Source organism: Protopterus annectens, chromosome 1.part1 (genome assembly GCF_019279795.1).
Source record: "Protopterus annectens isolate FY-2018-M chromosome 1.part1, PAN1.0, whole genome shotgun sequence".
In the NCBI taxonomy this organism is placed as follows: domain Eukaryota; kingdom Metazoa; phylum Chordata; order Ceratodontiformes; family Protopteridae; genus Protopterus; species Protopterus annectens.
In genome coordinates this window covers 321,838,925-321,852,757 of record NC_056726.1, presented here as the reverse complement: position 1 = coordinate 321,852,757, position 13,833 = coordinate 321,838,925, and the positions used below count along the sequence as shown (strand labels likewise).

Below are 13,833 nucleotides of genomic sequence, written 5' to 3'. Positions count from 1 at the left end.
GTAACACCCACGGAGGTTTCTCACCAGGAGAATTCAGGGCATGAATACCCTGTCCTACACTAGGCTGTTTTTCTGTATTCAGTTTTGTACAGGCTGCTGAGATGGGATCTTTGGCTGGCTTGCAGGGCTTTCTTAGACCCCCAGCCCTTATGAATCTGTTGCACATGTGCAAAACAAACAGCACCAGAAACACTAAATCCAGGGATCTGAACTTCATTTGTGACATGAATAGAACATGCTGAAGAGAGAGATGTGTCCTAAAGGATCCCATACTGTGGAATAGGCTTTCCATGCATGTAAAACAAGAGTTCATCCTTGACCCTATTCAAACAAAACCTTGACAATTGGATGGGAAATTGTAAAATTTTCCCCGGTCTGGTCCCAGTGTCCCTTAAGGACTGAGGCAGTCAGTAAGAAAATTATTATCCTAACACCCCCCTACAAATCCTTAGTTACCTCCCTATTAGAATGCCTCCCCATATAGCCACCCATGATAATCAGGGCCCAAATGGTTTGAGGTGTGCTGCTTGGATTGTAAGGGGCCTAGAAACAATCTATGAACCTATAAACAAAAAATAATGGGCTTCTGCTGTAGTATGCATTTTTTTCTGTAATAACTAATCACTACTCTCTACTGATGATTTTGGTTAATGTATAGACATCAGTTTCAGTTTAGTGTGCCATTCCTTCCTGCCAATTAACGTAAGCCTTCTGAACTTTGACAAAGTACTTTGCAGTTAGTGTTGTAGCTACAGCCAGGCTAATGTCAGTCTGTATGTTAGAAAATGTGACATTCTTACTTTATATGTTATAATTTGACATTATGGTAACTCCAGTGAGATATCACCAAACGGGTCCCCTACTATTTACCGAAACGCCGATTCGCCGACAAAGAAATCACCGACACCAAACGACCGACAACGCAGTTGACCGACACGCTGGAATCCCGACAGCCGGAAGACCGACAAGGGGAATGTGTAAGCGCGACCTGGTAAGTATGCGATAGTGAGGGATTTAGGAGTAGGGAGCGGACAGGTAAGTGTGCAATAGTGAGGGATGTAGGGTTAGGGTGTGTGATAGGTGAGTGTGCGGTAGTGTCGGAGCTTGGGGTTAGGGGTGGGTAAGTGAGTTAGGGTTAGGGTGCAGGTAGGGAGAGTGTGCGGTGGTGTCGGAGCTTGGGGTTAGGGGTGGGTAAGTGAGTTAGGGTTAGGGTGCAGGTAGGGAGAGTGTGCGGTGGTGTCGGAGCTTGGGGTTAGGGGTGGGTAAGTGAGTTAGGGTTAGGTGCAGGTAGGGAGAGTGCGGTAGTGTCGGACCTTAGGGTTAGGGTTTGGGTTAGGGCTAGTGGATATGTCCTGTAGTGTACTGTGTCGTTTACGTGTAGTGTGTCGGTGTTATGGTGTTCGGTGTTTTGCGTTGTCGGTCAACTGCGTTGTCGGTCGTTTGGTGTCGGTGATTTCTTTGTCGGCGAATCGGCGTTTCGGTAAATAGTAGGGGACCCCACCAAACACATCTGTACAGTTTTTCTGTCTTCAGAATGACTCTTAAAAGACCTAATGAATATTTGCCAGAGTCTACATTTTCCTTCCGTATCCTAAAGACTTGCTGATGAGTAAAGTAGTGATCCCCTATTCTACCTATAAGTGTGTGTGTGGGTCCTGTGATTGTGCTGGGATTGAATGTTCTTTGTGTTTCACTGTTGCAGTCATTACAATTGGGTTATCCTGCTGGCAGGCTACCCTCAGTCGGCCTGAATTCCAAAGTCTAGGTCCGGCGTCGGTTGCTGTCGCCTCTTCCCTGATGTCAGTGCACCAGGGGTATAAAAGATGCAGCCGACGCCATTTTCTTCAGTCTTTCTTGCCGCGCGGTGCCCGAAGCAAAAGCAGTTCACAAGTGCCGGTCGGCCGACTCCTGAGATTTTCGTGTTCGAATTTCAGATCCGAAGTCTTCACTAAAAGCTAAGTACCCCATTGGGGAAACTTTTTTCTTGCTCCAGACCGATGTCAGAAAAAGTTAATAATTGTATTTCTTGTGGGAAGCAAATACCTCATAAGGACATTCATTCTTACTGTATTCCTTGCCTAGGCCCTGACCACGACGTTGCTAGTTGTCGGTTTTGTGCTAGATTTAACCAACGCACTATTAAGCGTCGGTACGATTTCGCATTTCACTATTTTGGCAGAAGATATAACTATACAGTGTCGTCGGATAGCCATCCGACTACCGGAATTCACAAGAAACGCAAAGAAAAAGAAAAGGACAGGCATCCGAGATCCAAAACTGATGACGAGGCTTCTTCAAAGCCAGTCGCCGGTTCGCCGTTTCTCAGTGAGGTGCTTTCGCAGCCCCTGACACCCGCTACTTTAGAGCCGCAGGCCACTTCCGACTCCCATGTGGAGCCAACTAGGCCGCTGGAAACTCAAGGTATTGGAACCTCGGAAACTATTCCCTCAGATGGGTCCGGAGCCGCTGAGCAGGCATCGGCTTCTGAGGGTGTTTTCAGGCCTAGACAGTTATATGTTAAAACGACTTCAGCTTCAAGGGCAAAGAGTAAAGCACCTCTAAAGACAAAGAAACAAGTACAACAGCCCCATGGACAGGCTTCCATGCCTAAAAAAACAGATGCTCAAAATGGCCGAAGACCTAATTACTTTGATCAGGGGTTCCCATCCCCCTTTTGATAAGAGGCGTAGGCAAGAGACAGAATATGAATCTTCAGATCAGGTTTCCATTTCTTCTGATTTTTTTTCTGATCAGGAATACTCTCTTCCTCCCTGTGAGGATTCTAATGCTGAAGAATCTAGCCCTTCAGCCTCTCCTCCTGAGGATTATTCTTTGGGGAAACTCTGCATACCATGAGGGAGGATTTCCACTGGGAGAGCCAAGATTATTCAGAATCTAAGAAAAGGCTCAGAGACTTCCTTTTACTACCTCAGCACAGGTCCCATGCTGTTCCACCTGTGTTAGACATTGTAGATGATGTATTTTCAGAGTCCAGTCTGACTCCTGACTCCTGACTCTTTATCTCCAGCTCCAGTTAAGCCGGACAGATGCTACAGGGTTCCTGATTCACATAAATTCCTTTTTAAAAACCCTGCTGCTGACCCAGAAACTATCTCTCAGGGTCCCAAAGGGGTCAAGGCTTCCACTGCAAAAAAAACCTACTCCACCTGACAGGGATTCTAGGGCAGTGGACAGATGGGGAAAAAAGATTTACACTTCTGCTACTTTGGCTGTAAGGGCTTTAAATTGTCAGTTTCATATGCTCAAATTTCAGCAATATATTATGTCACTGCTTAAACAGAAAATGTTGATAAATTCTGAATGTGCAGAAAACAAAGAAATGCAGGATTTATTGCATGCAGCTGAACAAGTTGGAAAGCATACTTTGCAATGTGGTTTTGATTATCTGGAGGCCTCCTGCAGGGCCGCAGTTATGGGTTCTGTCATTAGGAGGCATGCTTGGTTAAAGGAACAAAATCTACCTGATCATTGTTAAGGCAAAATTATTAGATGCTCCATTACAGCATGATGCTTTGTTTGGTGTTAAAGCAGAAGAGGTGTTAAAGAAAATGGAGAACAAAGCTAAATCTATGGAGACAGTCAATGATTTCTTACAGGTACAGCCACCAAGATTTGGCAGACACTGGCCTACAAAGAATTGGTCCTTTCCAGTGTCAGACAGGCCACAAAGGGGCAGATACAGACGCCCTAGAGGCAGATCACAGCCCCAAGGTTCGTACAGGTCTAAGCAATGGGGTGCTTCTACCCCCAAAACTGGAGAAGACAAATCACAGCCATACAGGAAACAGTCCCAATGACTTCCCCCTCCCTGCTCCAAGCACTTATCTTCTGGCAGCACCTTTAGGGGGAAAGCTAGCACTTTTTTCTCAAAATTGGCACATAATAACCCAAGAAAAATGGGTCTTAAACATAGTGTCACAAGGCTACAAGTTTCACTTCCATACCCTGCCAAGGGCAAACGGTTGGCCAGACCTGCCAAAACATCAATGGGCAGAGGTACAAAAACAAGTCTCATCCCTCATGGACATGAGAGCCATTCAGCAAGTACCAGAGCAAGAGCAGGGACAATGATTCTATTCAAGACTGTTCTTGGTACCCAGAAAGGACAAAGCCTGGAGACCAATACTGGACCTATCTATTCTAAACACGTCTGGATATTCCAAAATTCAAAATGTTGACTCTACAGCAGCTTCTACCCATGTTGGGCAAGAAGGCTTTGCTGGTGACTTTAGATCTAAAAGAGGCATACCTGCATGTCCCAATCAGACAAACATGCAGAAGATATCTCAGATTCAAAGCTGGCTCAATGCACTACCAATTCTCTGCACTGCCCTTTGGCTTATCTACTGCGCTCAGGGTCTTCAGAAAGTGCCTGGCACCAGTAATTGCATTCTGCAGGCAAAGAGGAATACAAATATATCCTTACTTGGACGACTGCCTCATTCAAGCAGAGAACAAGGACATTCTACTACAGCATCTGGCATTTGTAAAGAGATTACTACCATGCCTAGGGTACACAGTCAACGAACAGAAATCAAAACTAGTACCCTCTTAAGAGATAATATTCCTGGGTGCAAGCTTAAATACAACTACCCAGATGGCTTATCTCACACCAGACAAACAAAGGTAACTGACTACCTATTTCAAAATGTTGGCAATAAAGGCCCAGTTATCTGCAAGAAAAATTCTGCAGGCTTTGGGCTTCATGGCATCCTGCATTCTACTAATTCCATATGCAAGACTGCATATGAGGAAACTTCAATGGTACCTAAAAAGTGTTTGGACTCAACATTGCCACAGCCTGGAAATTATAGTTACTCTCATTCCCTGCCTGCAACAGGAGTTTCGATGGTGGGCGAAGGCCTGTCACCAAAACAAGGGACAGCCATTCACTCTACCCTCAGCCACACAGACGTTAACAACGGATGCATCGGATTATGCCTGGGGAGCCCACATGGCAGGAAGATGTATTCAAGGCACATGGTCCGCAAACCAAATGCATCTACATATCAATCAAAAAGCGATGCTAGCTGTTCAAAATGCCCTGACAGCTTTCAAGGACCTACTAAATCCGGGACAACTACTGATAAAAACAGACAATACCACGGTCATGTGGTATATAAACAAGCAGGGAGGCACTCATTCTTACCCCCTTTGCAGACTGGCCATGACTTTGTGGGACACAGCATTGACTTACCAGGTACATCTGCAGGCACAATTCCTGCCAGAAAAGATAAATACTCTGGCAGATGAACTAAGCAGAAACCTCATGGATCCCCACGAGTGGAAATTGGATCCACAAGTCTTCAGCATGATAACAAGGAAATGGGGATGTCCGGACATAGATCTATTTGCCTCACCTCACAACTGCCAACTAAACAGATTGTGCACAAGGACTTATCACAGATAAGCATGGAAAGTGGATGCCCTATCTTTCAGCTGAAAAAACTTAACAGTATATGCCTTTCCTCCTCTGCCTCTCCTCCCCAAGGAACTCCTAAAGGTCAGACAGGAGAAGCCAAAAATGATACTGATTGCCCCAGACTGGCCATGCCAGTACTGATATCCAATCCTAAGGAACTTGTCTCAATGCCCAGCCTGGACCTTACCTCAAGTGCCTCATCTACTGTCCCAGCAGAACAATCAGATCCTGCACAGCCAACTCAAGACCTTAAATTTGGCAGCATGGCGGATAATGTAGTCATACAAAACACACCTGTCACTAAAGCGGTGATGGATGTCATTTTGGAGGCCAGGAGGCCTAGTACTAGAAAATCATATGCTGGAAAATGGAAGAGATTCTGTGCTTGGAACCAGGCACAAGGAATTGACATAGCTGTACCAAATATTCCTCAGATTTTGCAATACTTAACTGCGATGCTGGACAAAGGCCTATCATTTTCATCTATAAAAATTCATGCCTCTGCCATTTCGGCTCATTACAATACAGATCCACCAATCTTTTCTCATCCGTTATTAAGGCAGTACCTCAGAGGGGCCCAAAATCTAAGGCCTCCAAGGAGATCACCAATACCTGCATGGGACCTCAGTTATGTCTTAGAAAAACTCACCCTGCCTCCTTTTGAGCCAGCCGCTACAGCTAATATAAAGTTTTTATCTTGGAAAACAGCTCTGCTCCTAGCAATAACTTCTGCAAGACGAGTCTCATAGCTACAGGCACTCATGGCTGTGGAACATTTTATCATTTTTTTATCCAGACAGGGTTTCTCTGAGGACAAACCCGTCTTTTATGCCTAAGGTGGTCAAACTATTCATCTGCCTACCTTTTATCCAAACCCACAGAATAAGGGGGAGATAATTCTGCATTCTTTGGATATACACAGATAGCTACGCTTCTATTTGAACAGAACCAAAGCTTTCAGAAAGACAGAGCAATTACTAGTGGCATATGCTGTAGGATCACAAGGAAAGGCTATCTCAAAGCAGACTATTTCAAAGTGGATAGGCCACTGCATTCGTTTCTGCTATTCACAACATGGCAAGTCAGTACCTAAGGTCATTAGGCCACATTCAACCAGAGCAGCAGCCACTTCAGCAGCCTTCCTCAGGGGAGTACCAACCAAAGATATTTTAGAGGCTGCTACTTGGAGTTCAGTGCACACCTTCACAAAGCACTATCACTTACCACTCTACTCTAAATCCAGGGCAGGCTTTGCCACTGCAGTTCTGCAGGGCCTAATAGCCGCTCCTAATGCTATTTAGCTACAGCCTCCCAACCTTAGCTTTGGGATTCAACCCAATTGTAATGACTGCAACACTGAAACACGAAGAACATAGTACAGTTGTGTACACTTACCATAAATGTAGATGTTCTAGTGTATTCACTTTTGCAGTCCAGGTTACCCACCCGCCATCCCCCATTTCTTTGCTGGATCTTATCTGTACTTCTCTATTCTATACAACCTATGTGGTGTATTTGCTTGTAGATGAAGACAAAATATTTACTTTGGTGCAGGCATGTTTTATTGACATATTTTTAGCCTACCCTTTTGGGGGCACCTAACATCTGGGGCAAGAAAAACTGAAGAAAATGGCGTCGACTTCATCTTTTATACCCCTGGCGCACTGACGTCAGGGAAGAGGCGACAGCAACCGACGCCGGACCTAGACTTTGGAATTCAGGCCGACTGAGGGTAGCCTGCCAGCAGGATAACCCAATTGTAATGACTGCAACAGTGAATACACTCGAACATCTACATTTATGGTAAGTGTACACAACTGTACTTTCTGTAATCATGCCTGCCTGCTATTAAGTAAGATAACACTGAGCAGGGTAACATATCACAGAAAAAGAGTACATAAATTAACTTTGTGTCCTACCACCAGGTGGTAGCATTTCACAGCAAATTTTTCTAATGTTGCAGCAAGTTCAACCATGGGAAATGTAATGTTAGCTGTGCTTGCATGAGTTCCCTTTTGTATCCCAAGCATAGATTGTGAACTGTCTTCGTATGTATGGCCTTGTTTTCTTCCTTTTACATGCAAGCATTTCATTGCTGTCAGTTTTGAAAGAAGTTAGTGTTGTATCCTAAGACCAAAATTAAGTAAGTGTAAATCATTTACTAGGATCTCTGAACTTAGATTTTTTTTCATATTAATAGCTGTTTAAAGTAAAAAATATATATATATGTTAAGCAACTGCTACTGTGGCATTAAAACTTTTATTGTGTGACAGGTTCTTAGTCTAATAAGAACAGTGAAAAAAATAGAACTGAGTGTATGCATGTTTTCCTTTCACATAGTTTATTTCTGCTGGCCTTACTATGATTGTAAACCAAGAAAATTGCTGACCAGTCTGTCATCAGTAAACTCCATTGTTCACAGTCTATTGTACTTTTGTACCTGGTTTCTTAGGATAACGAGCTACCCTATGGACCTTTGCTTTCAGTGGGGCCTCATTCCTTATACCTACCTCTGCTGAAACGGTCTTAATTAGTATTGTAAAAATAATCTAATATACTATGCTAAGTAATGTACTGTGTTTCAATCCACAAATGTATACTATGGAATCGTATTATCTATTATTACTATTAATGAATGTTCTTTGTTTCCCTACATTTGTACTGTCTTAATTCCAATGCAAAATATGTTATTCCTAAACTTTGTATGTATTGTAATGCTATTTAAACACCTAAATGTATTTGTAATTTGTCTTTCTCTGTGGAGCTTTTCTCACCAGGCCTCTGTTGAAAAAGGGTCTCTGGCCCAGACAGACACCCTCGGTTAACAAATGTAAAATAATAATAATAATAATATTCCTTATCACTGATCTTTTCAGACACTGTGAACGGAGTGCTATATGTAGGTTGTGTGTGTTTATGTCCTCTTAAAATTCTCAACCAGTTTATCTTTGTTGTGTTTTTGTTTTTAGCACTGGTTACTGTTACTGTTCAAGCTCAGTGGCAGTTTTTCAATGAATCCTAGCAAGCTGACTGATTTTGGGATGTTTTGCCTTTGGAAGCATTAGCCACAGATAATTTTCTGTTCCAACTTGCTCGATTCCTGGCATTTGCCTTATCTCCTTGTTTGCATATGTTTTTCAAAAAAAAAAGTGTAATCTTGGATATTTACTTTCTTACAACAATTTTAAAAAATCCCCTTTCTTTCACTATACAACAGTATTTTTGTACTCCTTGTAGAGTTCAAAAGCCGTTGTCTGTAGTTGTGAGGTTCTGTTACTGCGGTGATATTTCCTCTGACTGGTACCTAACGGATTTTTCTCTTTTTATTAAACATTATTTGCTTGTTTGTCAGTCCCCCATTATACAGCTGTGGAAGCTTTGCACCATGCAGCATATGGCAGCTATGTCAAAGACTCATCTTGATAGGGGGAATGTGGTGGGGGAGATTCCCAGGATTGTAGCACATAAATGAAGGAACTGTTAGGGAGTATGAGCTTGTCAGTACATGAACATGCACTCTAGCTTGAGTCATGGATGTACAGAAGTATGCTCATGCACAGGGTCCAACTTAGCAGGCATTGCAGCTTTCAGGCCAACATGGGGAGGTGTTACAACACATAATACTGTTATTCTTGTTTTTGCATCAGTCTTTCAGTGAACTTGGACTCCCTGCCCCTTACAAATATTCCACTCCCCCAAAAGAAAACGTTGTCTCAGAAAGTTATAAAACTCCTTCAGGAAAGTTCAACCAGACCAGAAAGTGTCTGGCATGTGCTCAAGATTCTTTTTCATCTCAAAGAAAATATAGGACCCCAGGCCCATTCTAGATCTCAGCAGGCTAAACCAGTGTGCCAGAAAGATGAAATAGTGGATTCACAGTGCAGTCCATCCTTCCATACCTCCAGGTAGGGGACTGGAAGTGCTTGATAGATAGACTGTCTGGATGCCTACCTTCATATCAAAATTGAAGAGAAGTCCAGAAAGTACCTCTGCATCTAGCTTGCAGCCAGTCATAACCAGTTCCAGTCCCTTCCATTTGGTCTCACCACTATTCATTGTTTATTGGTCCCAGTCTACTTGCTCTCTTCACTTTCCTATCGGGCTGTCTACACTTTGCAAAACTCAGCTAAGGTGGTGGATTCAGTCTGCCATAGTACCAGCAGGTTGCCCTCTTGTTCTCATCCTCCCATCACTCATGATAATTTGTCCCCCTCCTCCTATCAGCCAGGGTAACCAAAGATGCCTCCTCTCCGGGGTGGGGGAACATTACAAAGGAAGGACAGTTGAAGGAGTATGGTCACATAAACAGGCTCACTGTCACATCAGTATACAGGAGATTAGGGTAGTCCTCCTATCATTGCAGGCCCTGCAGGACTTCCTTCCACAGGGTGTGATTTCAGTGCACACACGCCATCTCTATTATGTGGCACATAAACAAGCAAGGGGGAACCCGATCATACCCTTCATGCTGGAGGCCATGTGAATGTGGTATTGGGCTATTTTTTTCACAGTGTTTTCTAACAGCAAAACATATTCCAAAGTTAAGTAAGTCAGTCACTGCATCCTGCTACTGGTACCATAATTGCAACCAACTATTTGCCTCTCCAACTAATACAAAATGCAGCCACTTGTTTGCCCTTATCCTTCCTTAGAGACAGACACCTAAGGACACTCTAGTCCATCCTTGGCACTAAGACTGCTGTATGCCTTTCCCCATTTTCCCCTCAGTGACAAGGTTTCTGCAGAAGACCTTTATGTGTAAGACAAATGTTATTCTTACAGCAGTTTTCTGGCCCAGACAGATTTGGTTCCTAGTGCACTGGCTTCATCTTCTGCAACCGTCATGGTTGTTGGATCCTCAACTGGATCTCCTGTCTGGCCAGCCTCACCTAGACATCATGGCGCTCAGACTAACTACATAGTTTCTACAATTCCAGTGATGACTAATAATCCATCCCTTTCTATCTGAGTAGTTCAGATTATATTTGCCTTTTAGAAATACTCCACAAGGAAACTATGTAAAAGCAAATGGAAAAAGTTTTCTATATGGCCAGTACAACATGGTATAGATCCATTTTCAGCTTCTATTCACCTGATTTTGACATTTTTAGCCACTTTGTTTGATTTTGATTCCATCTACTGCATTGCTATGGTTAAGTTAGCAGCTGTTTTGAATTTTCTCCAAAGTTTCACTTACAGTTCTTTAGCCTTTCAGTAGGTATGTAAAGTCTTTTAAGAAGGCGCATTCTTCTTGGACCTCCCGTTAATTACCTCACTCATTCACGGGGCCAAAACTTTGTCTTACAAGCTCTTACTTTGTTTCCTTTTGAACCTACTTCTGGCTGCACACTAAAGCACCTGTCTTGGAAAACCTTAATCCAAGTAGTTGTTACATCAGCAAATAAAAATATAAAAACTTCACACCTTGTCTTGCAAACCGCCATATCTAGTCGTCCATAAAGTCAGAGATTCTCTGTATGAACCCTTCCTTTTTGCCTAAAGTTGGCTCTGAGATGGCCCTAAACCAAAGAATTTGTCTTCCTCCATAAACATACCAGTAAGTGGGAATATATTCTTTGTAATCTGGATGGTCACAGAAGGCTCTGTTTCTGCATTCACAGGACCAAGTCCCTTCATAAAGCCAATCAACTTTTTGCATCCTTTTCTACTACAACACCTGGTGACAAAAGTCTCCAAAGCAACCTCCAGAGTGACTCCCTTCAGATTGCTGACCTATTGCACCTCTTTCATATACTCTGCACACAGTATAGCCATTGGCTTCAAACCCAAGGCTCATTGCATAAGATCTATTTCAGCTTCCAGAATTCCTCTGTAAATGACATTTATACCACAGTGATGTGGTCAACAATGCATACTTTTGTCATACACTGCAAACTTAATGTGACATCAACATCCATGGTGCCTAAAGGTGAAATCACCCTTTGGACCAGATATTCCCCCTCGGTTGACCCATTTTTTGGCCAGCAATGCATTCCCTTTTTAGAGTGCTCTATTTCACCTTTGGGGATGTCCACTCGCTCCTCCAAGAGTTTCTCAGAACTTGACATAGTGAGACTTGTGGATCAGCTCTTGTCAGCTGGAGGAATATCAACTCCATCCAAACCCTCTCTCCCATCTGGAGCCAAGTGGACTTCTCCAAAGTCGCCACAATATTTACCTCCTTCAACCTCCTTACAGGTTTTGGAGCATTTGACACCGACACTAACCCCAGTTCCAGTTTCTTCGGTACCAGTGGTAGATCTTACCACGGTACCGGAGCCTACCCTTTGGCCTTCGACTTTCGGAGCCAGGCCATCCTTGGGACCGAGACTGGTCTGTCGGCACTATGTTCCCCGGTACGGTGTCTCCCTTTTGCACATCTACCATGGTTATGGTTACTTTGACAGAACTGACTCCTACCATGGCTTCCTCCCTGGCAGTGGGATCTTCGGAGTGGGGTGTGACCCTGGTCCCGAGGTTGTTTTTCCTCGGTTCCGGGCTCCCACCCCTCTTTTGGAGGACCTGCTTTCCAGGTGATAGAGAGGGCACTGGCCTCTGCAGGCTCTCAGTTGGTCCCTCCGGCACCAGAGATCCACCCTTTCCTTTCCTTTGAGCCAGAGCTGATGCACCGACTACTCACAGACACTGGGCTCGGGAACATCAAGACACCCTTCAACAAGGTTCCATCTCTGGAGGATCCTCCTCGGATGCTCCCATTGAGGAGGTTCCTTGCAAGAGATCGTGCTAGAGGAAGCATGTGGATTCCCCAGAGGAATCTCTGACCAAAGATATGGACTACGATGAGGGGGAAGGGACCCCCACGGTCACCCCCTGACAATGTCTCTTTTTGCAGACATCTTAGAAATCTTGAAGCAGCGGGGTGATGGGAAGTCCACCACCCCTTCCTCTGAGGAGTCTGTATTCTTGCAGGCTTTCCGGGCCCAGCCGTCTACCTCCTGGGTGACCCCGCCTGCAGATGACCTTGTCCAACTCATCATGCAGTGCATGTGGAAGAGTCCTGATACCATTGAAACTTTTCCCTGGAGGCCAGACAAAATTCTTTCCCCTCAAGATGACAACCCACACTGGTCCAAGGGCCTTCCGGTAGATGATGTGGTTGTGGCGGTGGCCACTAAAAAATAACTTGCCGAGGAGAGCACTACTGTCCATCCCCTAAACATGGAGTCTTGGGCGATAGATAGACTTGGGAAATGGGTATAATCTTTAGTGACCTTTGCCATCCGGTCCCTGACTTATCTGGCACACTTTACTCGGCTTCAGAGAGATGTAATTTCGGAACTCTCAGAAACCCTGGCAGGGACAGTCTCTGATGAGGTACAGGACAAAGTTGCCTCACAGCTTGCAACCCTGGTGTCCATCTCTAATTTGTCCATGAGGTTGATTTCCCACTGTACCGAAGGGTCAGCTAGAGCAGTGGGTACAGGTGTTGTCACGAGACATCACACCTGAATGTGTCTATGTGACTTTGCTGATCCTTTTAAGTCTTCCTTCTGAAATGCCCCAGTAGAGGCCTCCTCTTTTTTGGCCCAGAGGTAAAAGACACTTTAGCCAGGTGTGAAAAGGACAGTAAGACCTTATTTGCCATAAGCGTACATTTTTCCACACCCCAACGACCCTATTCCAGGAATCAGAGGAATGGAAAGATGTGGTACAAAAATCCCAGGGTCCTTTCCATAATACATGTGGTGAGTGTTCCCCCCGGAGTAGAGGGGGGAACTCAGCTGGAAGATGCCCCTTCAGAGGCAGAGGGGTCCACATAACCAAGGGTCCAGAGGTTCTTTCTCTGGACAGCCCTATCAGTGCTCCTGAAGAACAGCCCAATTGCTTGCCTCTGGAAGCAGTCAGGGGTTGCTTTTCTCTGCACCACTCTGCCTGGCAAAAAATAACTACAGACTCTTGGGTGCAGATGATAATTACCAGAGGTTATCACATTCTCTTCAATATTTTTCCAAGGACTTTAAGGTGCATTCCTGACGTTCCACCCAGTCAAAGGGAAGCAGCAGTTCTAGAAATTCAAAAGCTGATTTAAAAAAGAGTCATCCAAACAGTGCCTCCAGGCCAAATAGAATTCAGAGAGACCTAATTTCGGAACTCTCAGAAACCCTGGCAGGAGCAGTCTCTGATGAGGTACAGGACAAAGTTGCCTCACAGCTTGCAGCCAAAGAAAACAGGGGACTGGAAGCCAGTTCTGGACCTCAGCATCCTAAACAAATTTGTCAAACAAGCAAAATTCCAGATGGTCATGGTACAGTCTATACTTCCCTTCCTGGGCAAAGACAATTGAATGTGCTTTATAGATCTTCAGGATGTGTATTACCACATAAAAATGGACAAGTGCTCCAAGGATTTCTCCCCTTCTGGCTGGGAG

General features: G+C 44.4%; 1 protein-coding gene across 2 annotated transcripts in view; it reads left to right on the top strand.

The window, feature by feature from the left end:
- Positions 1 to 13,833, top strand: part of WDR7 (WD repeat domain 7) — a 3,592,087-nt gene that overhangs the window by 147,635 nt on the left and 3,430,619 nt on the right. The window lies entirely within an intron of this gene.